Source organism: Aythya fuligula, chromosome 2 (genome assembly GCF_009819795.1).
Source record: "Aythya fuligula isolate bAytFul2 chromosome 2, bAytFul2.pri, whole genome shotgun sequence".
In the NCBI taxonomy this organism is placed as follows: Eukaryota; Metazoa; Chordata; class Aves; order Anseriformes; family Anatidae; genus Aythya; species Aythya fuligula.
In genome coordinates this window covers 50,371,456-50,397,900 of record NC_045560.1, presented here as the reverse complement: position 1 = coordinate 50,397,900, position 26,445 = coordinate 50,371,456, and the positions used below count along the sequence as shown (strand labels likewise).

The 26,445-nt window shown below is 38.8% G+C and overlaps 1 long non-coding RNA gene across 1 annotated transcript in view; it reads left to right on the top strand.

Moving 5' to 3' along the window:
• The window catches only part of LOC116486012, a 199,109-nt gene that overhangs the window by 64,375 nt on the left and 108,289 nt on the right, over window positions 1-26,445 (top strand). The window contains exon 3 of the long non-coding RNA XR_004252922.1: window positions 12,951-13,031. This is a non-coding gene — a long non-coding RNA (uncharacterized LOC116486012). The remainder of the gene's footprint in view (window positions 1-12,950; window positions 13,032-26,445) is intronic.

The window sequence follows — 26,445 nt, the reverse complement described above, 5'->3', positions numbered from 1 at the left end:
CTGCTTGTGACCTTCAGAGGACAGGAATAGAGGGGTCTATCTGTATTAAGATTGAAAAAAATCCACAGAAAAAAAACAACACCTCAAACCAGCAAGACTTAGGGTGCATGTGCTGTAGTAAATAAATGGAGATCAACGTATTTCTTACTGTCAAGAAATGCAACCCAATCAGAAGGCATAAGAAAGGGAAAATATTTTTGGAAGGCCTCAATCTAGCGGGCTTTCACCCATGACATGCTTTAAAAAATAAAAATAAAACAAATCTGAGAAGCTTTAGATAACCTTTACAGTGTAATATATCTAATATGTCTTCAACTTCCCATTTCGTGAATTCCCTGGAGTTTTGTGAGCTGGGGAGGAACACCATAGGTAGACCCTATGATTCTGTACATCGATCTGTTTTTTTTTTTTTCTTTTTTCTTTTTTCTAAGAAATAAGCTTTAGTGTACTTTAGAATCTTTCAGAATGAAAACTGCCTTGCAAACGAGAAATTAAAATGCTCACAGAAGTGTGAATGGAGGGAAAAAGAGGGGGCTGTGCAGTTGTATATCATGAACATGAGATAATTTGGAGTAGGTCACAGTATTGGATCATGATGTGGGGGTAACTAATAGCTTTTTAGCTGTACTGTTAAATCCATGCCTGATTTGGAGTGAAGACACTCTGAGAGGCTGTAGGAAGGTGTTATGGAAGCATCCTTTTGGCACTGAATTGTTACTTGTGCAATGGCACTTTTCTGTACTGTTCCATATGCATCAGAAATTGTGACCAGGATGAGAGGAGCTTACAGTAAGAGGTTTCTCGGATTCCTGAAAATTTAAGCAGCCAGTCTTTGGTGTTTTCTGGGGTTTTGATGTTGTGCCCCTACACACAACACTCTCTGGGTAATGTCACTTTGTTCTGAGAAACAGCCATGTCAGTCATGTGTTGGTGTGTCTGAAGGGAATATCCTTTTAAGAAAGGTGTAAAAATTAGGGTAGTACCGAATATTTATCTGAGATGTGTCACTTTTAGAGTCTTTGTCTAACCACTGAATAAGGCTTTCTGCTTTCTTGATTTCACTCTGCTAAACTGATGAATATTGCCCATTCTTCAAAGTTGATTGATGAAGATCTTCACACATTGTTTAGATTAACACAGTGTTATATCTCATTAGAAAAATATTATGTAATTATTACATTTGGACCTCATCTTCTTTTTCTTTTCCCCTGCTAGTACTGTTCAGTGGTGGCCTTCAAACAAGGGATCCAGTTAGATTCTTGCTGGGTGGCCAGAAAACAGAAGATTGCAAGAGTTATAAAGATTCATGTTTGTTTTGGGTGGAGGCTTCAAAGGCTCACAGGCTTCCTTACACAATGATGCAGTCAGGAAATGGGAAGGCAGGGAAAAAAATCGGAATCTGTTTTATATATAAATGGGATCTTAGAACCACCATCCTTGTTTAGGTTCAGTGGAAAGCCAGTATAACCATGGATTTCTCTCTGTACTGTATCTTTGATGTTTGCATTAATTGCCCTCAGTAAAGCTTCCTTTTTTTTTTTTTTTTTTTTTTTCCCTGTATACACTTTATAATGGAAAATGTAAAATACAGTGATGCATTCAGAAGGCAAATTGTTAATAGTGCACTGAAGATCAGTAACTTGACATGTATTATTTGAGGTTCTGGATGATGGGATGTATTCCAGTCCATATGTTCTACAGATTCTAATTAGTAAGCCCCTCCTGCTGCTATGTGGGATAAAGTGTGAGTTAGGATTTAAAGCTGTATATTTTTTGATAAGTTTTTGAAGGAATTACTTCATCAGTTCATTTCCAGTACTAAAGATAACTTGCTCTTGTGGCTTGCCCTGGCTGGTCTGGGTATGCAGGGCTTGTAATTTTGTTGTATGTCACCCACGTTATTCATTTTATTAGATGCTGTTAAGATATGGCTTTAAATCAGAATTATAATGCAAAGTTACAGATGTCTTCAGGAGCATGGGTCTTTTTATATACAGTGTCAGATTACTGATAATTAAAGAATTATGCACTGATGTGTACAAAGGATGGATGAAAAAAGTAAGAATGACTACTTGTTCCATTCAATCAATTGACTCTTTTCATGAAGAAAGGAAGGAAATGTTTACTGTTATTAGTAATATGCAGTATCTTCTACATCTGTCTATGCTCTTAATGGCATTTTCTGTTCCTCTTGAAATATCCTGTCATCATGGTCAAGAAAAAATCTCTTATCTGTGTGCTTTATAGCTGTATTTAGGATTTTTTTCCCCCCTGCTTTTCATTTAGGAGACTTTAATAAAGTTAATAAAGTTGCACACAGGAAGTGATTCATATTGTAGAATGGTCATAGGCAGTACATACATATAATGAGATGCTGTGGGATAGTGGACACTTTTTTGAGGTCACTGTGGAGCAGAAATCCCACAGAGGAGGATGATTCAGGAAGACTCAGTGTACTTGAGTCACTTCTTTGAAACTGTTACCCTTTGTCAATATTTGCCCACACAGCCATTACTGCTTGTGTTCTTTATGTTCTTTAATGGATTTAACTTTACATCACCTTTGTGGTGAAGGAGATTTTCGTGTAAATGGGGAACTGAAGTTACAGGGCACCCAAGCAGCGTCCTAGTTTGCCCTTGGGGGTACGCTCATCCCTAAGAAGGGCATCTTAAGCTCCACTTGGGCATGTAGAAACAAGGATGTGTGGAAAAGACTAGGTCTTGTCTTGTCCTGTTGGGATGTTGCTAGGGGCTCCTCTGGATGAGGAGACAACGTGCAAAGGTGCTGTGCAGTTGAGCACTTGGGTGGGACATAGCCTAAAGCTGACTTGCCCAAGGCAACCTAGGCAGTTGTGACAGGGAAGGTAGCTGATATCTTACTAGAGTGCAGTTGGTTGGCCAAATGACTTTGACCAATCTAGGAGATGTCATTTTAAATCATGACTTGTAGATACTCTACTACTGATTTAATGAAACTGAAACTAAGGAGTAGCACCAGACAGTGCTGTGTTAAAAGGCAGTCAGAACTCAAGATGGTCAGCTGAATATTAGACAGCACTACATGGGAAAATTCAAGCAAACTTGGTTTTCTTGGCAGTAGTTATTGTTGTTTTTCATTTCAGGAGGATCTATGTCTCTGTGAAATATAACTAGAGATTGTCTTTACAAGTTCAACTCAAGTCAGCTTCCCAAGACCTCTTATGCTCAGCATTGACTCTAAAATCAGCTCCAAAAATTCTGTGCAATACTAAAAATAGATAGTATGGTCTTTGATTGTTGGAAGATTAATGTGAAGGATTTTATTGATGTAAATTACAGCTCTGTTTGGGAAGGCTTGCTTGTCTTGATCCTACATAAATATCTTCAAGCATATATTAAAGTGGGTTTTTGTTGGAATACGTGTTCCAAGTACAAACTTCTGTTGGATCAGAATGGCAGAAAATGAAGCCTGATTTCCACCATGGGATGAGAAGATCAAAGCAGTTTTGGAAACCAAAACCAAACCTGAGAATTTTTACCAGGTTTGTCAGTCTATAGGTGTTCCATTTATTAAACAAACTTCCTTGTCACAGTGCAGTCAAAGATGAGAAGCCTTACAAATGGAAGCTGTCATGGTTACTACGCTAACAAAACTCAGTTTTGTTTCTTGAGTATCAGGTATTCAGTCAGCCTTTTTCTCCGGCCGCCCTGCCTGAGAGTTATTGATGAAAAATAGAGAAAGCTCTGATGATTATTTACACGTAATCTTTCTTACACTGCCATGGTGGTACCAAGAGACACTTAACTGTTGATGGTTGCTGTAGAATAAACTATGGTAACATGGTATACTGTTGTCCCCAGGTCTTCACTGAAGTAATTTATTTATTTATTTATTTATTTTCAGGAATTAGAATATTTTCTTTTATTATTTTTGTTTTTAAAATGTCAATTTTCTCTTCCTCAGTTGCTATCAGTATAATGTAATTAAGTATATGTATTCTTAGTGTTAACATGAGTAAAAGCTGTTTTTCTGGTTTTGGAGATATTGTATTTCATAGTCTAGAAAGATATGCAAAATTTTATACAGAAGTTGGTTGGAAATGAGTGACTATGTAAAAATATGCAGACAAAAGAAAATTATTTCTTGACACCTTCCATTGTTTATAGTATTCTTCAGGAACTTGAAAATAATGTTTTCAACCCTATGTGTTTTGCCATTTTGTTTTTATATCAACCAATACTCCTTAAAAAGCAAAAGGCCTCATCCAACAAACAAATAAAAAAAAACAAAACCACAAAACCCAGTAAAAAATAAAACAAACTTATCCACAACCTCACTCGCAGTGAGGATATAACTCCTGTGTTAACATCATGGATGTGGGAATTTTTCTCAAGTCTGGGTTCTTCAGTTATTTATTTTGTAGTGAATGTTGCAACATCATTGAATGGCTACAGTTATTCACAGGAATTATAACGCATATGGGGAAAAAAAAAAAAAAGTAATTGCATTGCTAGTATTTTTGGATTTTTTATTTATTTATTTTTGCATGGTACTGTATGTATATGAAAAAAAAAAAAAAGCAAAAAAAAAAAAAAATAAAAAAAGCAGCCTGGAATTTACAAGAGAAGTCTCGCCTTGTAAAGCATATGCTTATCATGGTTAATATCCATTGTTTTTTTCCTGCCCTAAGTATAACGTGCCCTATGTCTGTGCACAAATATCTTTCACTTGTGTGATCTTGGCCTTAACTCATTTTTCATTGATCTCCATTGGCTTTTTGGTCAGACACAGCTGTATTTTACTACTGTTTACCAGAGTGGATGCTACCCTTAATGCACTCAGGCAGACTCCCTTGCTGTTTTAGGTCTTTCCCATGTCATGGTGCACTGCAAATGGACACTCTCAAATAAACATTTCATAGAATGGTTGAAATTGGAATGGACCTCTGGAGACCAGATCTAGTCCAACCCCCTTGCCATGCAGGGTCACCTAGAGCAGGCTGCACAAGATCATGTCCAGGCAGGTTTTGAAAAATCTCCAGAGAAGGAGACTCCACAACCTCTCTGGGCAACTTGTTCAGTGCTCTTTCACCCACACAGTAAAGTCTTTCTTCATGTTCATAAGGAATTTCCCGTGCTTCAGTTTGTGCCTGTTGCCTCTTATCCTGTCTCTGAGCACCACAGAAAAGAGTCTGACCCCATTCTACTGATGCCCCCTTTTAAGATATTTATATGCACTGATAAGATCCCCTCACGGTTTCCACTTCTCCAGGCTAAACAGGCCCAGCTCTCTCAGCCTCTCTTAAGAGAGATGAATCAGCCCCCATGTCATCTTTGCAGCCCTCCACTGGACTCTCCAGTACCTCCATGTCTCTTGTACTGGGAGCCCAGGCCTGGACACAGTACACCAGGTATGGCTTCACCAGGTCTGAGTAGAGGGGGAGGATCACCCCCCCTTGACCTGCTGGCAACGCTTTTCCTAATGCATCCCAGGATAATGTTGGCCTTCTTAGCCACAAGGCACATTGCTGGTTTGTGGTTAACTTGTCTGCTGACAAGCAGAGCTGTTCTCCAGCAGGCTGGGCCCCAGCCTGCACTGGTGCTTGGTGTTGCATTTTTTGAACCTAATGAGGTTTGTCTACACGCAACTCTCCAACCTGTCTAGGTCCCTCTGAATGACTGCACAACCTTCTGGTGTATCAGCCATTCCTCCCAGGTTTGTGTCATCAGCAGACTTGCTGAGGATGCACTCTGTCCTTTCATCTAGGTCACCAATGAATGATTTGAACAGACTTGGACCAAGTACCGACCCTTGGGGCACATCACTGTCTAAATCCTGTCTAAATTTCAGCCTCTGCAACTGGCCAAAACCTGCCTGTTTCTGTAGATGTCCCTGCAAACACACACAAGAAGTTGTCATTAGTTGCACCATCCGTGATATTCTGGCAGTACTGCTCCACCAGGCTTGAGCACTTGTATGGTCCCTTGGGACGTTGCATGCAGATGCTCAGCACTGAGTTGTGCAGGACTGCAGCATGCAGTGTTGGTGTGTGTCCTGGTTTCTCATATGGGTAGATGCACTAGGAGGTCTGCAGCTTTGGGTGAGAAAGCAATGTGAGTATGGTGGTAACCTGTCAGGAAAAGGGAAAGCTGGCATGGCTTTGGGAGTTCAACAAGAAAAAAAATGTGGAAGATGCCTGTCATTTTAAGTGACTATTTTATAGTTTAGTGGAAGAGTGCAGTAAGTATGCTGCATGTACATTATATACTGGCATTGGTTCTGGGATTATTTCTGTCCTGTGTCATCACAGACATCTTCTAATATGCAAATTCCATTACTTACTGAAAACTAATCGAGTTAAGAATAGAACTAAAGCCATCTGGTAGTTCAGACAGAAAAGTTAGATAATTAGTTGTTCTTGTCAAGGGACTGATTAAAATAGGCCATCTTCATAATAGCAACTAGTTTGTAGGGACCTCCTGAAAGCCACTAGGGATAGTGATAATAAAAAGTACAAAATTAGAAAAGGAAAAAAGGAATTGCCATCATAGCTCATGGTGACTTTTTTTTTTTTTTTTTTTTTTTTTTTTTCCTCAAAGTGAATTGCGTCAGCTTTTAATTTGAAGACTGCTTTTAATTTTGTTACTTTGGAAAGAAGCACAGGCTGAATTTTCTGGCCCTGGCTAGGTCAGCCAGGCTACTTCTAGGGATCCATCATTCTTTTTGCATAAAGCTCCAGTTTCATTGCTCAGACCCTACTGTGGGTATAGAAAAACTAAATTAGGAGAAACATCAAAACAGCATTGCTGCACCATTCTTTCTCAAGTGCTGATAGCTGTATGCATAGAAATGTTTAATGTGAATTTGTATTGATATGTCTTTAAGGAAGAAGCTGTTCAGCAAGTAGTACTTCAAAGTAAGTGAACTGGGTAGCAGAGGGAAGGATCTGTGTAGGTTTAGCAGCTCCAGTCCCATCATCACTGCAGCGGCAAAGGGGCTGTGTTCTCCCTTTGGTGTTTCCTGCTGGAATCTTGTCTTACTCATCCAGCTAAATAGCAGCAGGGAAACCTCCACAGGCTAAACAATGCTTACTCCTTGCTTCATGAGGATTCCACAGTGTCCCTGTGCCAGTGTGATAGAGTAATTTCAATAAGTTTGACCTGAATCTTGTTTTAAGTTGTTTGTCTTTGGGAACAAGGTGTTAAGGGCAGCTATGCTAAATGGACTAGTAGGATAAAATAAATGGGTAGTGAAATAGGAAAGGGAGAATGCTCTGTCATTGGTGTGATTTAATTAAATATATTTTCACTTTAGATGGATAAAAATGCTACATCTAAATGAGATTAATTGAAATTTATTTGTCATTGTTTTAACAGTAAAAATTATGGATCCCATTTGTTTGTTTGTTTGTTTGTTTGTTTTTGTCTCTGTTTCTAATGATTTAACAACTCCAGTAAAGAAGTGCTTATGCTGTTTTAGACAGATGTTTGTAAGAATTCCAGCATGGCTGTAATATTTTCTCATACTGAATGTGATGCAAATCTTTTTTTGAAAATGTGAGTAAATTGAACACTTAAATTAAAATGTGGGTAAGAATCAGAAGTACTCCGGCTTTTCTGTGTCTAGATTCTCCTTGAAAAAAAAAAAAAAAAGAAAAGCTTCTAAATTATTTTCATTAAATGAAGCTTTTATGCCCTTTTATTCCTTGATTAGGAAGGCAGTGATTTGAAAAATTCAAGATATTGAGGTCTCAAGTGTCAGGGATGCCCAGCTTTTAGAAAACATAAGCAAACATTTCAGCCTAATAAGCACAAAATAAATTGCTGTGAATGTGGATGTACAAATAGTTCCTGATTAGTTTAATGGGTCAAGCTTTCAGATTATTAAAAAGGTGATGAATGTACACATGTGATCAAGTTAATACATCTCTAAATGCATTCTCTGCAAAGCAGCAATGTGATGCATCTGGTGAATACTTAGCTAAGGATTGTTGTAACAAGTGTTGAATCAGTGCTTTAAGATTTTTATTTATCTTTTAATATTCAGAATATTATCTCTTCACAAATTGCTTTAGAAATTTTTTCAAGAAATCCATCAAAAGTGGAAGATCCACATTTTGCCTTTCATGTGCACATTGTCATTCATGCTTTAAGTTCTGTCTGCTTGCTAATAGCTTTCACGTCCTATATTCACTGTCCTGCTGGCTGCAAATGGGTGGATTATGTACAGACAATCTGACTTTCCACTGCCTGTCACATTCTTATTATTTACTTGAACAGGAGAAAAGGGACTAAGAAGTTGGCAAATTAATTGAAGCAAGAACAAGCTTTTCATTTTGTAATATTAGAACTGGCTTTAGATAAACCTTCCAAATGAGCAAGTAACTATCAAAAGTATGAGACAACAGAGTCAGGCTGGATGGCTGGAGCTGAGCATTCTTAAGTCTGACTGCTTGCTTGATGGTAGTTCATTAAAGTTGTATTTAATCTGGTATTAAAATTATTATTATTATTTTTAAGAACTGAAGTTTGTTTTGTCGTATCACAGAACATTAGATTTTTTTTTTCTAAATTATATTTCTCTAATATGTCACGCAATTTCTATAGTAGCTTTTGATGAGATGTCTGATTATATGTCTCATTTTCATCCTGTTCTTTGTATAAGATGGTATAATTCAGATTTCCTTTTAGATAAGCCTTTGGCCTTTCAGTTGCTTTTGCTTTGCAAAGAAATTAATTCCTTCAGGTCAGAGAATCTGCAGCTCCAGCTGTGACTGTAGATGAATGTTCTTGCAGGGTCACATTATGTAGCACTGAACCTAAATAAAAAGATTAGCAAGAGTTCACTTGGAGGAAAACTTTTTAATTTCACTGTAATAAGTATGAGAATACATAGGGGAAAAAGAATAAAGATTTATTTTGAAATTGTTAGCAAATTATTCACCCCCCTTCCTGCTTTTGTTGCACTTTTAGAATGGCAGTAAAGGATGGGATTGAGCTAATTCATGGTAGCACTTTAGTCCCTGGCCTACAGATGATCTTTTATTTTCCTTGAAAAGGAAATCCTAGTCTACTTCTTTCAGTGATAAAGATTATGTTTATGAAGGAATTGGAGAGCTTCCTGATATGTTTCGTTGTTTCAGGCAGTCTTTTGCCCCAAAACTTCACTCAGTGGAAAGGAAGAAGGGGTGTCATAGTTACTAACTACGGTTGGACTGAGCCAGCAACACCCAGATGATGTCTCATGTCTCCAGAAGAGTGCGTATTATTTTTTGCAGCCAATATGAACAATTTCTGGCAGAAACGGTGGACTTCTATGGTGACTCTTCAGCTGAAGAGTCTTAGACCTACTTAGTCTACTTAGACCTCACAATCTCTTTTCAAAGTTGTACCTCTCTCCAGCCATGGGGGAGAGTAGAGGGGCTGCTAGGGTGTTTCCTCACTAATGAGTATTTTCTGTTGATTGTTGTTGGCTGGGTTATGCACCCATGCTTTTTGACCAGTGTGAAGAGATGAGCTACTACTAAGGGCAACAGTCTGATCCTTGGACGCTCTCCTGTCTCAAATGTCTCCAGCTTTGTAAAGAGAGGATTGAAGGGGTTTGATTATAGCATTCTAGTCTTTCCCAACATTTTAGGTCTGCCAGTCCTAGGCAGCACTCTTACCTGAGTAGTCAAAGCAATGCTTGTATCCACTTCCTTGGGAAGGAAAACAAGTAATTAAAATTGACTAATGTTACTGCATTGCTTGGCTTAAGAAATCAAACAGACAGAAGTCATCTAATTCTAGTTAAAGCTCAAGTTCAGCTTTGTCACTTGCTCCCTCTGGGCTGTGGAGGTGACTCCTGGTTTCTGATCCTGTTGGATCCCTGGCTAGAAAATGCCACGGCGCCTGTCCAAGTTGCCTGCCAGGAGCTTCTGGTGCTGAAGCCAAGGAATAGAGGTTGGTACATGAACAGGATCCTCTATGTTAAGGAAAAGAGGTGCTGCTTGAGCACACAGCACCAAGAACTAGGAAGCATTTTGGATTTTGTTGTGCACTTTTCTGTTCCTTATTTTTATTTCAAATACTTTGCTCCTTTGAGACTTGTTTGTGTCCAGTGTATATCTGTAAAGAAATATAAAATGTGAAAGCATTCCTTGGTCTTTGTTTCATCAAAGCCTAATACCTTTTTTCAAAGTAGAGAAAAGTCTATGGACAATATCGTACTGTGCTTCAATAATGGTTTTCATTTGTGACCAAATGGGAATCATGTTAAACTTTGAATGTTCACCCGGTCCTTTTATTTCTCTCCTGTTTTCTTGCTTGCATGAACGGGAATATGGTTTTCATTTGTCCTCCTCATGATTGTGTTGTGGACCACATTCTGAAACTGCAGAGACCACCAACGGTCCATAGAGATGGCTGTGGAGCCACAGTCTGCACAGGAATCCATATGACCTTTTGTTTTTTGTTATACCCTTGCTGCAGCACTCTGAGTTAAATGTTTCTGATGGTCTTTTGTTTAATAACCAATGTGGCTTTAATTAGTCACAAGTGGCAATGATCTTCTAAAGGTAGAAACTAAGTGTATTCAGATGAAATAGGCATGTTCCATAAAAAAAAAAAAAAAAAAAAAAAAAAAAAGGAACATCGCATGGTATGATTTTTCTGGCTGTACATTCAGGCAGGCAGGCTGTGCTTTAGTATGGTCCTGTATTTTTTCCTACATTCTTCACTGTCCTTAGTGAAAGAGGTTGCTTTGTGGAAGTTGCAGAGACTGTGTTGGAAGAGACATTAGTCTTAGAAGCACATTTTCTGGCAAGAGTCTGTGTGGTGTTATACCTGAGTCTGTTGGTTTCATTTTAGTCTGACCAGATTTCCAGAAACTTAGTATGTTGCAAGGTGAAAATTTTAGACCAAAACCTCTTCAGGTAAAGGTAAAACTGTCAGTTGTACTTTGTGATGTCTACAGGTCTTTTATTGTTTTGTTGTCCAGTTCATACTAACAGGATTTAAATATGGACAGGGAATTGTAATTCAGGATGTATAAATATATTTTTGTGGAAAAGCCACTTACTAGCATGACTACACACCAAGCTTATAAGTTGCATTCTGGACAAAACTGACTTACACTAGCAATTAAAATCTGTACTATTTTCTGTAGCTAAAAAATCCTGTTAAGTCAGTCTGTGCTTGGAAAGGTGAGCTTGGTCCTTTTATTTCACTTGTCATCAGTCATGAAGGCCTCAACAGATCACATTGTTCTCTATAAGCTACACCTGGATAACCACTCAATGACCTGTCCTTGCTCTCCATTACGTTTGGGCACCCTTACTGGAGGCAGAACAGACTGCAGAGAAGTAAAGGAAGGGAAAGCATTAGCCAAGATGGGCTTTTGCTGCTACTATAAGATGACTGGAGGGACTTCTACTTGACTATTTTTTAAAGGCTAATTTGATCTGATAATAATAATTATTATTTATTAAGCAGAACATAGGAGTCAGTTATGAAATAAGAATATCACCTGAACTTGCTGTTTTATTAACCATAGCCTTTTTCTGGCCATACTGCTCTTAACACAGAAGTGCACTCTATGCCTACTGTGCAGTAGGTGGTGAGGTTCTGTAGCCCCTTAAGATAGCTGTGTAAAATTAGTGATGTAAAAGTATGTGAATTAGGAAAATGATTGCAAATCTACTTTTACTTGTCATAAGTCAGAGGAACTTACAATTTTTATGGAAGTATTCACGTATCAGATGCTAGTATCAGATAAGCCATTAAAATTCTGTAGAAAGTGAGACAGGTATCTATCTGCATGTGGATTCTTTAAACTTTGCATAATAATAATATAGTAAAATACTATTGGAACCATATCTCAGGTGACGCTTTTCTAGCCTTACTTACTGGAGTAGGCAACTGAGATATACATGGGATGTAACTGTTTTGAAGTGGCAGAACAGAGAATGTTCTTTCATGTGTTACAGATTGCTAAAAATTGGGTAGGGCCTACTGAGAGATTGTACTTTGCACCTTAGATTAAAGTAATTGTATATAGAGAAAATGTGTGTGTAGTTTAGTTGTCATTTAAAATTAAAATTTGTATTCATAAAATGAGAACCATAGCCATACCATTATGAAAAATTACTTTTCTCGTGTCCTAAGAAGCATGTTTTGCCAATGAAGTTTACAGTGATATGGTAGAAACCTGGAAACTTGAAAGATTAATTTGCTAGATAGCTTATTGCATATTTACTCTCTGTTACTCAAGCAGATGCATGCAACATTAGCATTACTTTTTTTTTTTTTTTTTTTTTTCCTATGTAGTATTTGATTTAGAAAGAGAAGACTTTGCAGAGAAACTGTAACTTAGATTAGTTATGTGTTTTATCATACTTTTATTGTGGCTATGAATTCACACTGCAACTCTGTGTCCAGAATTTTAAAGTATTTTGTATACCTAGATGTTGTGGAAAAATAAAATTTTCCAACTCAAAGTAAAATAAAGGGAAAATTTTAAGAAAAGACATATGTTTCACAAGTAGCATAAGTCATTATTTCTTTAAAATATAACCATAATTTGAAAACTCTATTTCTTTTCCTGTGAGACCTGAAAAACCTCTCTGTTAAACAGTGCAAATTAATATCAACAAGTGAGTATGTGGATACAGTGCAGTTGCCAAATCATTGAACCAACTAGGGATAAATGCTTCTCTTTTGATATAGCCATCTTTACAAATCATGTTGATTTTCCTGCTATAATTAGTCTTGTTTTTAACTGCATTTCATGTGGTTTTAGTTCTGCCTCAGATGAGTGCACCACAATTTTGTTTGCTCTAAATAAAAAGTTAGATTAGAAGAAGAATTATTTGAACAAAAAAAAATCCTTATAAGTGCAGCATGAGACTGAACTCTGAAGTATTACTGTACTTGCTGTGGAATCGGTGACTTCTATATCATGTAACATGCTTATATTTCTTTTTAAACATTTAGGAATTTGCCAGATCTTTCTTGTTATGTGGTTGCTGAAGCATTTTCCTGGCATGGCAGTGGTGATTGATGAACACACTTCAGGTAAGAAATCAGATATATGCCATTTGTTATGCCTGTTCATTAACTTCCCTCACATTGTTTTGGTTAAGTTTCAATAGTAGCAGTCTTCAACAGTACAGCATCAGAATTCACTGAATATAAAATGTAAATAATCACTTGTCTACGTGAATGTTTAAACATGTCTCTCTGTAAATCATTGTGAACAGGTTTTTGGTTTTTCTCCTAGGTTTGGTAACTCTGACAACAGATGACGTTACATGTTAAATTGGGTTTTAATGATCAAAATATTATTTTAAGGTATGGTCTGTCACTTCTAATTCTTCCATCAACCCACCTTTTCCTCCAAGAATTAGTTCCATCTACTTTAAGTTATACCAGATTGGAACATCTATTCCAGAAGGCTGTACTTTTCTTAAACCACACTTGGCTCTGCTAAAAAATATTTGTGAAGTTGACCCCTTATTAAACTTTTTACCAGTTAGCCTGCTCATACTTTGCTAAAAATATCTGTATGAAGAGGAAAAAAAAACACTTTTTTTCTTTGTATGTAGTGAGTTCCAGCCTATCCCAGTGGATGCTGGCTCTCCAGCAAGTTATGTTCTTCTGCCTCTTGTGATCCAGGTTTGGTCACTTAACTTTTGCACATAGATCAGTAGCAGTCACGAATAATCTGATGTGCATTTCAGCTGCTTCTGCCTGTGTTCCAGCAAAAGATATAGAGACTTCATAAAATTTGTTTTTCTAAATAAATCTGCTTCTATAAAAGATACATTTCCATTAAAACTCCCAAGAATACTATGTAAATACAGTAAAAAGATAACATGTGCCAATGCTGTTTTTTAGCACAGAGCTGCAAACTTTTTTTTTTCAGTCTTGTCATGTACAAGAGTTAGCTGATGTTGATAAACTGTAAGATTATCAGTAATACATAATTATCCTCTGTAACTGATTAGAATTGTGGGAACAAATATGCTGGCTGCTATTATAGTCTTTACCCTTGCCACTGTATAAAAGTATTTCCTTCACTTACTGTTGAATTTCATTTCACTTTAGCAGTTACAATTGTAAGCCTGAATATAAGGCCAATTTCAGAATTTCTTGAGTGGTTTTGTAACCTGTTCTTTGAGATTGTGCCAATCCAGGATAGCCTTGGCAGTTAACCCAAGCTCTTTAAAGAATACCCAAAAGTATGCAAAGGTTGGTTTTGATTCAATTCTTGCTCTGTCTCCAGCTTCCTGGAAAGTGATAGATGAATTCCTTAGTTCCCACATCAGTGTGAAGCAAGCACCTATACACCTATGTGACCTATAGAAAGACTGATGTCTTTCTTCTGATAAGAAAGTAGTAGCATGCTGCACAAAAATGTAGTCTAGAACAACACGTGCCCATGGCTACATTGAGCTGTCTGTGCACATGTGGGCCTTGTGCTGGTGAGGCAGAGCTACGGAGAAGCTGGTACTCAGAGCTGAAGTTTACTGGCAATGTACTTTTCAGCTAAGGTAAAAGACTTGGCCTTTTATGTTAGAGTTGTATCGGTACGTGCTTGGGCTTTATCTCTGTGCTCCAATTGTCCTTTTTTTTCTTACTTCGTAAGTGTATTGTGAAGACAAACATGGCAAAGACTGCACTGTGTTCATGTGGGAGCCAGATGTGTACATAATATAGACACAGAGTTAAAGACATGTTTGAAGATAAGAGCATAAAATATGCAAATGGATGACCTTGGAGTGTACTTTATTCTGCAATTTGGGGGTTATAAAACCATGAACACAGCAAATGCTTTAAAATGTCAGTATCAGTTAGATCAAGGGTCCAGGTTATGTCTAGAGCTTTAGGAAGACATAGCAGACTCTTGTTCCATAGAGTGACTGGTAGCTAATGCCTGGGGAGGAAAGTGGAGCAAGCCCAGCATATGGTTGCTTCCCATCTCATCCTGTAATGATCTGCAGATGATGGAGTCATTGGTGGTCTCTGTGTTCTTTTCTCTCTGTTTCTCTGTGCCTTGGGTGTACTTTTCTCCTTTTGTGAATTTCTGGGACTATGTTTTGAACCTGGATGAATTTTTGGGCTCTGCAATTTCATGCCATTCAGAATTCCCGAATTGAATGCCATGGAGTGAGAGAGCACCGTGCTGTTTGCTTTGTACCTCCTACTTGCTAATGTCACTTAATCTGGGGACTATGATGATGTGCTAGAACATTCAGAAGTTGCACAATACCCTTTTTTCTCTAGTGGGATGGTGGGAAAGGAGGATGGCTGCTAAGCTTTAAATAAAGTATCTTCTTAAATAGCTGGGCTAAATAAAATCTCCCTGAAGTAAAATGAAACCAAACAGCTTCTGTGGTTCTGATTGCTAATGCCTTCAAAATATGTAGGTCTGAAGCAGCTAGTCAGACCTGTCTTGCTTTTCTTTTTGAGCACACTTTCCATGCTTTTTTTTTTTTTTTTGGCATGGAGATGAATAATTTGGAGGTTGCGTGGCCATTATGTTCTGCTCCTCTTTGGGTTCCAGAAAGCCAAGAAGGTGCTCAAGTCTCCTGTTCTGTGAGGTAGTCATCCTGGACATTTTTTTCCTGACAGAACTCAAGATTGTGTGGAAGAAACTATCAAAGTTCAAATATCACTGTAGACATGCATTCTGTGTGTCGAGCCTCCCAACAACACATTAAAACACAGGACTGTTAATCAGAATTAAACATTCTTTTCTCTTGTTATTTTTATTTATTTGTTTAAAATACCGCTTTCAACTTCACAGAGATTTAGATGGGTTGGAAAGAAAAAAAGGAATTACGCAATAGTGCGTTTGCTGCAAAATCATTGTGTTGAGGACTTGGCTATGTGTATTGCAACTATTGCATCAAGGCTATGGAAGGAACTGTGAATATTGCATAAATTTACCTGACTTGGTTAGATGGTGTGTCACAAAAATATACTGTGCAATATATATAATACTGACTATACAGTAGACTTGTCAAACTTGAAAAAGCTGTGGCTGTGCTGAAGTTGAGCCTCTTTGGAAAAAGCAAAATGCGATACTGTGAATGTGTTAAGTATAGAATATAGAATACTAGAATTTCAAAAGTATAGGCTTTTAAAATTCTACAAAAGCATTCAGAACCAAAATAACAGCTCTTAGCTAAAACTTTAGAGTTAGTTTAAGGAGAGTAATTTAATTATACTGATTCTCCTTGTTTGCAGAGACAGTTTTGGAGATATAATTAATGCAGCTGTGTAAAAGTTGGGTTTATTTTTGCTCTCCATTTTTGTTTTTCTTCCAGACAGTGAAGAACATGGACTTGCTATCTGATCCAGATTACAACTTAACATTGTACATGTATTTTCATCCCATCTGCCCTCATTTTTCCTTTTCTGCCTATATTTGGGGCAGAAAATGATTCAGTTCTTATAAAGGGTCACCTTACTATCCAGGGTTGAATCCTTATGAGACACAAAGCAAGTTGGGTGCAGCATACTATTTAATGCTTTTTTCAGTTGAAGATAACTCCACTGTCTTTGCTCTAATGGCTTATGGAAACGTGATGGCTCAGCACATAAAAGACTGCTAAGCCACCTCTCCTACTTAGAAAAAAATTACTGGGCACCTTATTCCTCTTATTCCTCAAATCCCCAGAAAATGGGCATAAATTTGTGCTTGAATCCCACCTATGGTACAAGAAGACAAGCTGTTTGTTGCAGAGCAAAGAGCTGGAACTTCAAATAACAAGCCTTGCAAGACTGGAAGTATAGGTGAAGTGTTTGCTCACGGGTGTAAGTCTTCAAAAAAGTCAGGAAGGTAAGAAAAAAAAGTAAATTCTTTGCTGTCCTTGCCTGTGTAAAAAGGAGTGGCTAAGAAAACTGCTGTGAATGTTTGGAAGTGGAGAAAGTGAGTTGGCCAATTTTATTAGACTAAAGAGAATCAGGTTTATCCACAGATCATCTGGATGCATGTGAATACATGGAAGTGGATTGTATCTTGCCAGAGATATGTATAAAAATTAAAAAAAAAAAACAACAAAAAACACAAAGCATTTCATTTATTTATTTATTTATCTGCAACAGGATATAACTAGACTGTAAACCTTGGCAGGACTCTAATATCTGAATTCCTCTTGAAACTCTAACTGTCTTTTGTAAGACTGATTCTGGAACTGGAACGAATGAGAAACTTTTCAATATTCTTCCTCGTGTTAATTAGGTGAAACAGTAAGTTTAATATTTGTCCAAACAGAGCTCAAAACAGGCAAGAAATTGAGAATAGAGGAGCCAAACAAGGATAAGTAATGAGACAGTTTCTCAAACTGGCAATGGAATACCACGATTTTGGAAAAAGCACACTTGCAAGCTTCCTTTATTATTATAACCTCTTGAACAGAATAATCCAGTCCAAACAGCTATAAACGCTTTCCAATAGAGAAGTTTATGACCTAGTTTCAGACTGAAATGCTCACAGTATCACAGTGTGTGAAAGGAACTTAAAAGAAGATGCTAGTGGAAATGCCTCTGGAGCAACTTGGTGTATTTAGCCACTCCTGCCCTTTTCAAATACTTGCTAAGTGGAGTCAACCTAAAACTTTTGTTGAGTGTCATCACATGGCACTTACAGGGCAACCAGGTGATCAGGCCCAGTCAGCATGGGTTTATGAAAGACAGGTCCTGCTTTACGAACCTGATCTCCTTCTATGACAAAGTGACCCGCTTGGTGGATGAGGGAGAGGCTGTGGATGTGGTCTACCTTGACTTCAGCAAGGCTTTTGACACTGTTTCCCACAGCATTCTCCTCAAGAAACTGTCTGCTTGTGGCTTGGACTGGTGTACGCTTCGTTGGGTTAAAAACTGGCTGGCTGGATAGCTGGGCCCAAAGAGTCGTGGTGAATGGAGTCAAATCCAGTTGGAGGCTGGTCACTAGTGGCATTCCCCAGGGCTCGGTACTGGGGCCAGTACTCTTTAATATCTTTATCGATGATCTGGGTGAGGGGATCGAGTGCACCCTCAGTAAATTCGCAGATGACACCAAGTTAGGTGTGTGTGTTGATCTGCTCAAGGGTAGGAAGGCTCTGCAGGAGGATCTGCATAGGCTGGACAGATGGGCTGAGGTCAACTGCATGAAGTTCAACAAGGCCAAGTGCCAGATCCTGTACCTGGGGGGCAATAACCCCAAGCAGAGCTACTGGCTGGGAGATGAGTGGTTGGAAAGCTGCCAGGCAGAGAAGGACCTGGGAATATCGGTGGATAGTCAGCTGAATATGAGCCAGCAGTGTGCTCAGGTGGCCAAGAAGGCCAACAGCATCCTGGCTTGCATAAGAAACAGTGTGGCCAGCAGGTCTAGGGAAGTGCCCCTGTACTCGGCTCTGGTGAGGCCGCACCTCGAGTACTGTGTTCAGTTTTGGGCCCCTCGCTACAAGAAGGACATTGAGGTGCTTGAAAGAGTCCAGAGAAGGGTGACAAAGCTTGTGAGGGGTCTGGAGAACAAGTCCTACGAGGAGCGGCTGAGGGAGCTGGGTTTGTTCAGCCTGGAGAAAAGGAGGCTCAGGGGCAACTTCATCACTGTTTATAAATACATTAAAGGAGGCTGTAGCGAGGTGGCGGTTGGTCTATTCTCCCATGTGCCTGGTGACAGGATGAGGGGCAATGGGCTGAAGTTGTGCCAGGGGTGTTTTAGGTTCAATATTAGGAAGAACTTCTTTCCTGAGAGAGTTGTGAGGCATTGGAATGCGCTGCCCAGGGAAGAGGTGGAGTCACCATCCCTGGAGGTCTTTAAAAGACGTTTAGATGTTGAACTTAGCGATATGGTTTAGTGGAGGACTTGTTAGTGTTAGGTCAGAAGTTGGACTTGATGATCTTGAGGTCTCTTCCAACCTAGACAATTCTGTGATTCTGTGATTCTTCACTGGAACAGGCTGCCCAGGGAAGTGGTGGAGTCACCATCCCTGGAAGTCTTCAAAAGACGTTTAGATATAGAGCTTAGTGATATGGTTTAGTGGAGGGCTGTTAGCGTTAGGTTGGAGGTTGGACTCGATGACCTTGAGGTCTCTTCCAACCTAGGAAATTCTGTGATTCTGTGATTCTGTAAAAATATATCTATCTATCCACATATATTTAAATTCTGCAGGAGACCTAGAGTTGGCATGAAGACTTTCCATAGGATATCTGATTTTATTTTTTATATATATTTTTTTGTAATAGAACACTTTTTGGAAAAATAATCATTCTCAGAGTTATTTCAATGGGAATTTGGCAATTACAGGATGCCTCTCTCCATCCTGTGTTCCTCTGGAGCAACAAAGGAAAAAAATTGTGTTTTTAATCTGGTGACAATTACAAAATCTCTTCTGGGGTGAGATGCAGAAAGCTTTGATTAGGCTTCATTTGTTTCATGGCCTTCCTTCAAGGAGTAGGGGCAAAAAGTTGAAGGGATTGTGCTGGGTGGGTGGGAACCAAAACCTTGAATGGCAACTTCTTTTAAATTGGAGAAATATTTCTCTTTGGTTCTTTATGCCCTCGCAATAGGCATCAGAACAAACCATATTTTAATTATCTGGCTTGTGGAGAGGCTGGACAAAGTGGTAGTTTTGTGAAGAGAAGGAAGCAATGCTATAACAAACTAGATGAGCTACTGCAAGTTGGGGGATTTTGTTTGTGCTCCCTTTTCCTGGTGTTCTGTGACTCACTCACGTCACTGAAAGCAAGGGAGCTGTGCTGATCCCCATCTGATTTGGTGCTGATCAACACCATGTACCCTTTTCTTCTGCTTCTTTAGGCAGGCTGAAAGTGATCATGAGAGCACAGACCAAGAAGCGTTCTTAGCCAAGACGCATTTCTACATGTTGCTGAAATATATTAAATAATACTTGGTTAGCATAGCAAGAGCTATAGTTAAAATTCCTACGGTGTTTCAATTATTCTTTTATTATTCCAGTTGCTTATAACTTCCTGAAATGCTCATGTCTCAAGCTGAAATTTTCCAGACTTGATATTGGCCTGACAGTGACCTTTCTTCTCTTTTCTTCTTTGTTTCTCTTTTCTCTGTGGTATTAAGTGAATATGGCTTGGACATTTCATTTTTAATGAGAAGAAAATAGTAGAAAAATACACTTCAGCTGTTACTTTAAGACCCTAAGACTGTGAGTAGCTCAAGTGGTGCAGCTGTTAGAGAAATGGTGGTGAAAATCCTTGGAAGTGCTTCTTGAATCTTACTAGAATCAGCGAGAGGGGCACTCAGAGTGCTATCAATGTTAGGTCTTAAAATTGAATTTTCTTTCCATAATGCACATGCATTATGCTCCTCTGTAGTTATCACATGTGGCTATTTTGGCCATGATCAGTGAATAGACTGTTTGAGTTGAGTGATGCAGTAGTCCTCGCTGAAAGAGCAGATCTGTTTCTTGCTGTTTGCCACAACTCTGGCGCCACAGGGCTCATAATTTGGAAACAGCACAGCACAGCTGGCAAGCACTGCGCTGGGACCTGCAGCCTTTGGGGCACCCTTCCTGCCCCAGCCAGGGCTCAGTTCAAGCTGAAAATGTGGAATTTCTCAGAAACATTTATGAACGGAAAACTATTAACAACAAAGCACAGTTTTTAGATAAGATTTTTGACTGGCTCTTCTCAAGCTGAAGGCTACAGTAGTTTGGGGTAGAACCTGGTTTTCTTGGGAAGGGATTTATACTTAGGATGGAAAGAGTAGAAATATATTTCCAAGTGCTTTTCTTTAAATTAATGGTGCTACCATGTCTCTTTATTAATTTATGTAAAGACTGATAATGGTGGTGGTATTGATAAACAGCATATTTTTAATTTATTTTTATTTTTTTTTTTTCTACTTTACTTGTAAGATGTATCTCATGGAGAAAGGCCACGCTTGTTGGCTTGCGCACAGCCAGTCATACCTTAGAGGTCTGGGTTTTTGCAGAGGATATCCAGTTTGAGTGTTTCTGTAAAACTTTTTAAGAAACTTTTAATTTCTGGAACTGGCTTCTTCTAATTTCTTCTTTTCCATGGGAAATACAAATTAACATGCATTCATGAATCATCTTTTTTCCCGTTGTTATATCGACATGTATTACCATTGACTAATGCAAGTGTCTGACTCTGAAAGCTACAGGGCAGCAGAACACAGAGGATAAGAATAGAACTGCAGGCAGGCCTGGTAGAAGTTCCCCCTCACCCCCTTGCCCTTTAACATGTGTTTTAAGTGAATTCCCCAGCTCTGAACATCCAGTGCGATGTCATAATTCTCTGTTCCTGTAGAGGACTGATGAAACTTTCTTCATTCCCTATCATAAACTCCAGTAGATCACCAGCAGAATTGTCCTTTCCAAGAGCTCCTGAGAACTGTTCCATCTCTCCTTCAGCTGCGCTTCCAGATGCTGGGTAGAAGTATGGTTCCAATTGCATAAGCAGAGCTTTCCATATCACAAGTCAGTTGAGAAGACCAGTTTCTTATTTGTGAATTGCATTATGCACGTTGCTTTCTTAATTCATTGAAGTCTTATTTTCATTTTCTTTACCAGCTCTTCTTTCACTTCTCCATGTCATTGTTTGCTCTTTTTTTTTTTTTTTTTTTTTTTTTTTTTTTTTTTTTTTTTCATGCTATCTCAAAAGCTGGTCTATGATGTTTTTCCCAAAGATGATACATGAAGAAAAAGTTAACAGTGCTTCCTAGGGACCACATTCCTAGCAGGCAAATTTACAGCAAGGCAGACCTAATTTTAATTTTTAGTGCACTGTTTTGTTTGAAGGACGGCTCTTAAAATATAGTATTTTCCACTTAAGTTATGCAAACTCCAAACTAGCAGAATTTCATATGTAAATCTAATGAAAATAATTGTCCCTGCACAGACGGCACCCTTTCTGTTAATACTGAATAGCTGCTGATGGCTCAGTGACTTTAAATTCTTGACAGTGGTGAAAGCAGTTTTGAACTACATGATCAGGCTGGATCACTTCCTGCCGGCTCTGTCAGGTAGAACAGTAAGTTACCCAAAGAAAAAAGGGCTTTTTGTTGAATGCTGAGGCAGTTTGTTTCAGGGTTTTTTTGATTGTTTGCAGGTGATATAACAGAAGCTGAAGAGAGGGCTCATTTGGCCTAAAGGAACAAACTCTTGTTTTATTATAAATTCCTACACTTTGAGTCTGACTTGTGGTTTCCTGGCAGTTAATTCTTTACAAAAACTTGAACAGTCTGAGGTGGGTAAGAGGGATATCAGTACATTATTATCTTTGCATGGCTATGTTAACTACTAATTAAAATAAAATAAAAATAAAAAAGACAAAAAGTCTCCAAATACTCAAAATACTGGAGATGAAAGAGTTGCAGAATATAATACAAAATATTACATAAATATATATATAACAAACAAAAACAAGGGCATGGGCAGATTGACCTAATTGTTGTTCACTCCAAGCAATAGTAAATTCCATATTATCCAGATGAATGATCAGTGCATTTAATATGAACTTATTCTCAGCTGCATCACCACACTACCATTATTTCATATACTGAACAAGTATAGCTGCAGAATTTAAGACTTGTTCAATAAGTATGGAAGTCCCATCACAACCACCTCTACTTCTGAAATTAGTTGAAGCCTATTTACTGCACCACAGAGAGAAACATCTACCTCAAAGTGGCATTGATCTGTTGTAAAAAGTGGAGTCTGATATCAGAACTTCAAAGAGACCTGCTTTGTATTGCACATCTATGTCTCCAGAACAGGAGGGGCTTTTATTTTTAAATCTCATCACAAGACTTTGCTCCAACTTGCTGTCCTCTTGGTAGGAATCTTGTCAGGTGTGGCATCCTTCTGACCAGTTATGGAGTTAGCTGTGAACTACATAACCATATCAAACACAAACGTCTGAAAAATATGAGGCTTGCTTTCCAAGGAAGACCTTGGATTCTGAATTTTCTTAGGCTTTTAGACATAAGGAAAATGACTAAAACAGAATTGCCTGGTACACACACAGGAAACAGATTCAGAAATTAAAATAGAGTCTTATCTTTAAAGTTAATGTTGCTCATCCAAATAGTAACACACATTTCAGTACTGGCAGCAGGTATTGACTCCCACTTCTTTGAAGACAAGGAACTTTTTTTTTTTTATTATTTGGGGGGGGGGGGGATTTCTGTCACTGAAACTAATGGTTTAGGTTTCTTCTCTTCCATGCTCTCTTTGGGCTTGTACTTTCAGTTAAATCTATGTAAAGTTTTTGAAAGAAAAGCATCTATTTGCATCACAGTTATTTAAGAGAGGACTCAATTATTGAAGTGTCCAGAAACTTGATATTTTGAAATTTTTGGCCTGACATGTCTCTATTGTACACTGAGGTATGTTTTTCCAGGGTTACAGCTAGTAACCCTGGAAATGAACCCTTGGTTCATTTTGTCAGCTGTAGGATATTTGGGATGGATTACAAATAGGAACGTGGAACTAATTTTATCATGTTGGTTTTATATTCAGTGACTTCTGCACTGGTCTTTCCTTTGTAATCTTTGCTCTGGCTATAGGCTCAAGTATTTTGCTATCCAGAATGGACTCTGGTGTTGGAAATTTTAGTAACAAAAGTCTTTTTGTCTTGGAGTATTTGAAAACTGACAGCTCATCTTTTAACCTGTTGGATCAAGTTTAATGGGGATTGATAGTCTTATATCTTTTTTTTTTTTTTTTTTTTTTTTTTTTTTCCCCTCACAGTTTTCTGCTCATTAATAAAAGAGTTTTTGGCGACGAGTACTTTGGAAAAAGTCAGTTTAACTCATGAAATGCCAGTGTCCTAAGCACTCTTGCTTTGTTTCTTCCCCAGCCCCCACATGCCACCTCTTATAGACATGCCCTAGGAGTTAATAAAAGACACACAAGACAGAAAACCCAGTAGAGGCAAAAAAAAAAAAAAAAAATCTCCCTGAGAGAGCTGCAGCAACTCCCACACAATAAATTCATGGCTGACTGAACACCACTGCTTTTCTGCAGAGGGGAGGGATCACAGTTACTTTTTTTTTTAAATTTTTTGGTGCGCGGCTAGTTGTGTGAATGTGCCCTGGGTGCTTGACCTCCCTCCCCACCTTCCCAGGCCCCTTGAAAGTGACTGTAATCCTCCTGGCTCCTGTTGCCTCCGCTGGCAAAACACACCAGCTCTTAACTTGGAAGGCATCCCGTTGTGCAGATGTGCCTTGTCCCGGGGAAGACGGCCCTCTCCCAAGCCCGGTGCTTCTCTGTGCACTCGGGAATGACTAATTCTGGTTATATTACTGCTCTGTGTACAGTCGGTGGGTTGTGTGTGTACTGGGGGGTGTTCTTCCTTGTGGCAGGGATCAGTGTAGGAGGGCTGTATTGCAGATTGCACACCATCTTTTTCAGACACTGGGTGCATACGGTGACTCAGTTTGTTAACTGAAAATTAAACTTGAGAGTCTAAACTTGTTTAAAGATGTTTACAACCAAGATTAATTGTGTATTTTTAGGCTTTGGGTCATGATTAGCACATAGACTTTCTTGTGTATATTGTAAGGAAGCAAAGTGAACAGTGGCTTATTACTGCAGGGAAGCTGAAGGCTGCTCTGGGGTATGCGCCTTTGTGTATCACTGCCTTTAGCAGACTCAGAAAAAGCTGAAAATAGGGAAAGCTGAACCTCAGTGGCGTGCCCTAGTGCTGCTATGGATTGTATTTGGCTAGCACGAGGAATGAATTGAAAAATATTCAGTGTCTCTGCTAAAAAGTGACAGCCTGCCTGTGTCCATCAGCTGGGAAAGGCAGAGCAGTGTTCTGCCATTGGGGTGTCTTCAGGCAGAGGTGAACTAGTGAGACAGCAGACCTACAGAAATCATTAGCCTAGAAATCAGGAAGTGAGGGTTTTGCCATGATCAAAGCAGGACTGAGTGGGAATATTGCCTTGTTGGGACGTTTGTATTCCTGTTGTCTGATGGAGGTGGTGCCTGCTTGGCTCTGCTGGCATCCAGCCATGTCAGCTCGTGCTGGCTGGGGAGAGGGGCTGTCCACTGTCCTTTCCCAGGACAGAAATATCAGAGCAAGAAATTTCTCCATGCAATTCAATTACCCTGCTCAACCACCCTTGGGTAGCAGAACAGTCAGTGGAAGCGATGTTGGTGGCAGTGCTACAGCTCTGTAGGTTCAGCTGCACCAGAGATTAGGCCCATTTCAAGCTGTCACTTTCATAGCCATACCCTTCCTCTGATCCCAATCATTAAGAGATTAGGTATCTTGAAATATCAACATTTGTTGCCCCCCTCCCCCCCACACACCTGGAGCAAACCACTTAGCCTACAGATGTGGGAATGCTTAAATAGGTTTTCAGTGGGAAAGAAATGCTGAGATTCTGCGATGTATAATTTATACAGAAGAATAGTCTTTCACCTGCAGAGCGCTGGTAAATGCTGCTTTTGTACTGTGGCCAAGAGCATGCGCTGATAAGCCAGTGGGAAAAATACAATAAAAATAGGAATATGCATCAGAGGGCGAGAGTGCTGACTTCTCAGATCTTCCATAGCACACACACTGTTTTAAAACTTTTTTTATTTGGGGGCATTGTTGCAGGTTTTGAGCCACGTATTTTTCAAAAAGTGAGTTTAATTTTTGTTGTTTAGAGGTGACATTCTGCCACTCCGGTATCTATTCTGTTGTCCATTCTTGCCTCCCATTTTGAACACCAGAGTTCCTGGCAAAGCAAAATGTAAGTTGGAGGCTTTCTGTATTTTGAAGAAACTTGAATGGATTTAAAATAAAACCTTCATCATAAGGAAAAGCTCAATACTTTCTACTCCGAGATCTACTGGAAATACCTGAATGGCAGCCAAAGTGGAGGGCTTTTGATTCACATGCTGCACTTTCTGAGGGAAGAGTGTTTAAGTAACCAAAAAATGAGATTTTTGGTGCTTTGGCAATTAGGAATTTGACCAAAGCTTTGGAAAGGAGTAGCAAGAGGTAGTACACAGTTTCATTTGGAGGCAAGTGCTCCGCAGCTTGATTGATTTGTGTTGGCAAATACAGCATTTCAGTACAGACACATGCTGTAACATTTTGCCACTGCAAGAAAAAACAACCAGACTCTGGGTTCTGTATCTAAAACCAGCTCCTGGACTTGTGGGCATCAGTCATTCCTACAGCACTGTTCACCTGGCATCGTGCTGGGAATTCCCTTGATTTTATGCTCCAAGTAGGGAACTAGACATGGATATGTCTGGATCTCTGCAGCTAAGCTGCAAGCATGCATGCTGAACCTTTGTGTGGGTAGAGCAGTTGTGTGATTTGCTTATTAGGGAAAACTGATAATTTTGGACTCATTTTGAATAGCTTTCACATTCTAGTCAGCTTTTTTTTTTTTTTTTTTTTTTTTTTTTTCCATTTGTTTTCCATATTTGTAATTTTTCATACTGAAACATCCCAGCAAAAGCTGGCATAAAAATTTTTTTTTTTTTTTTTT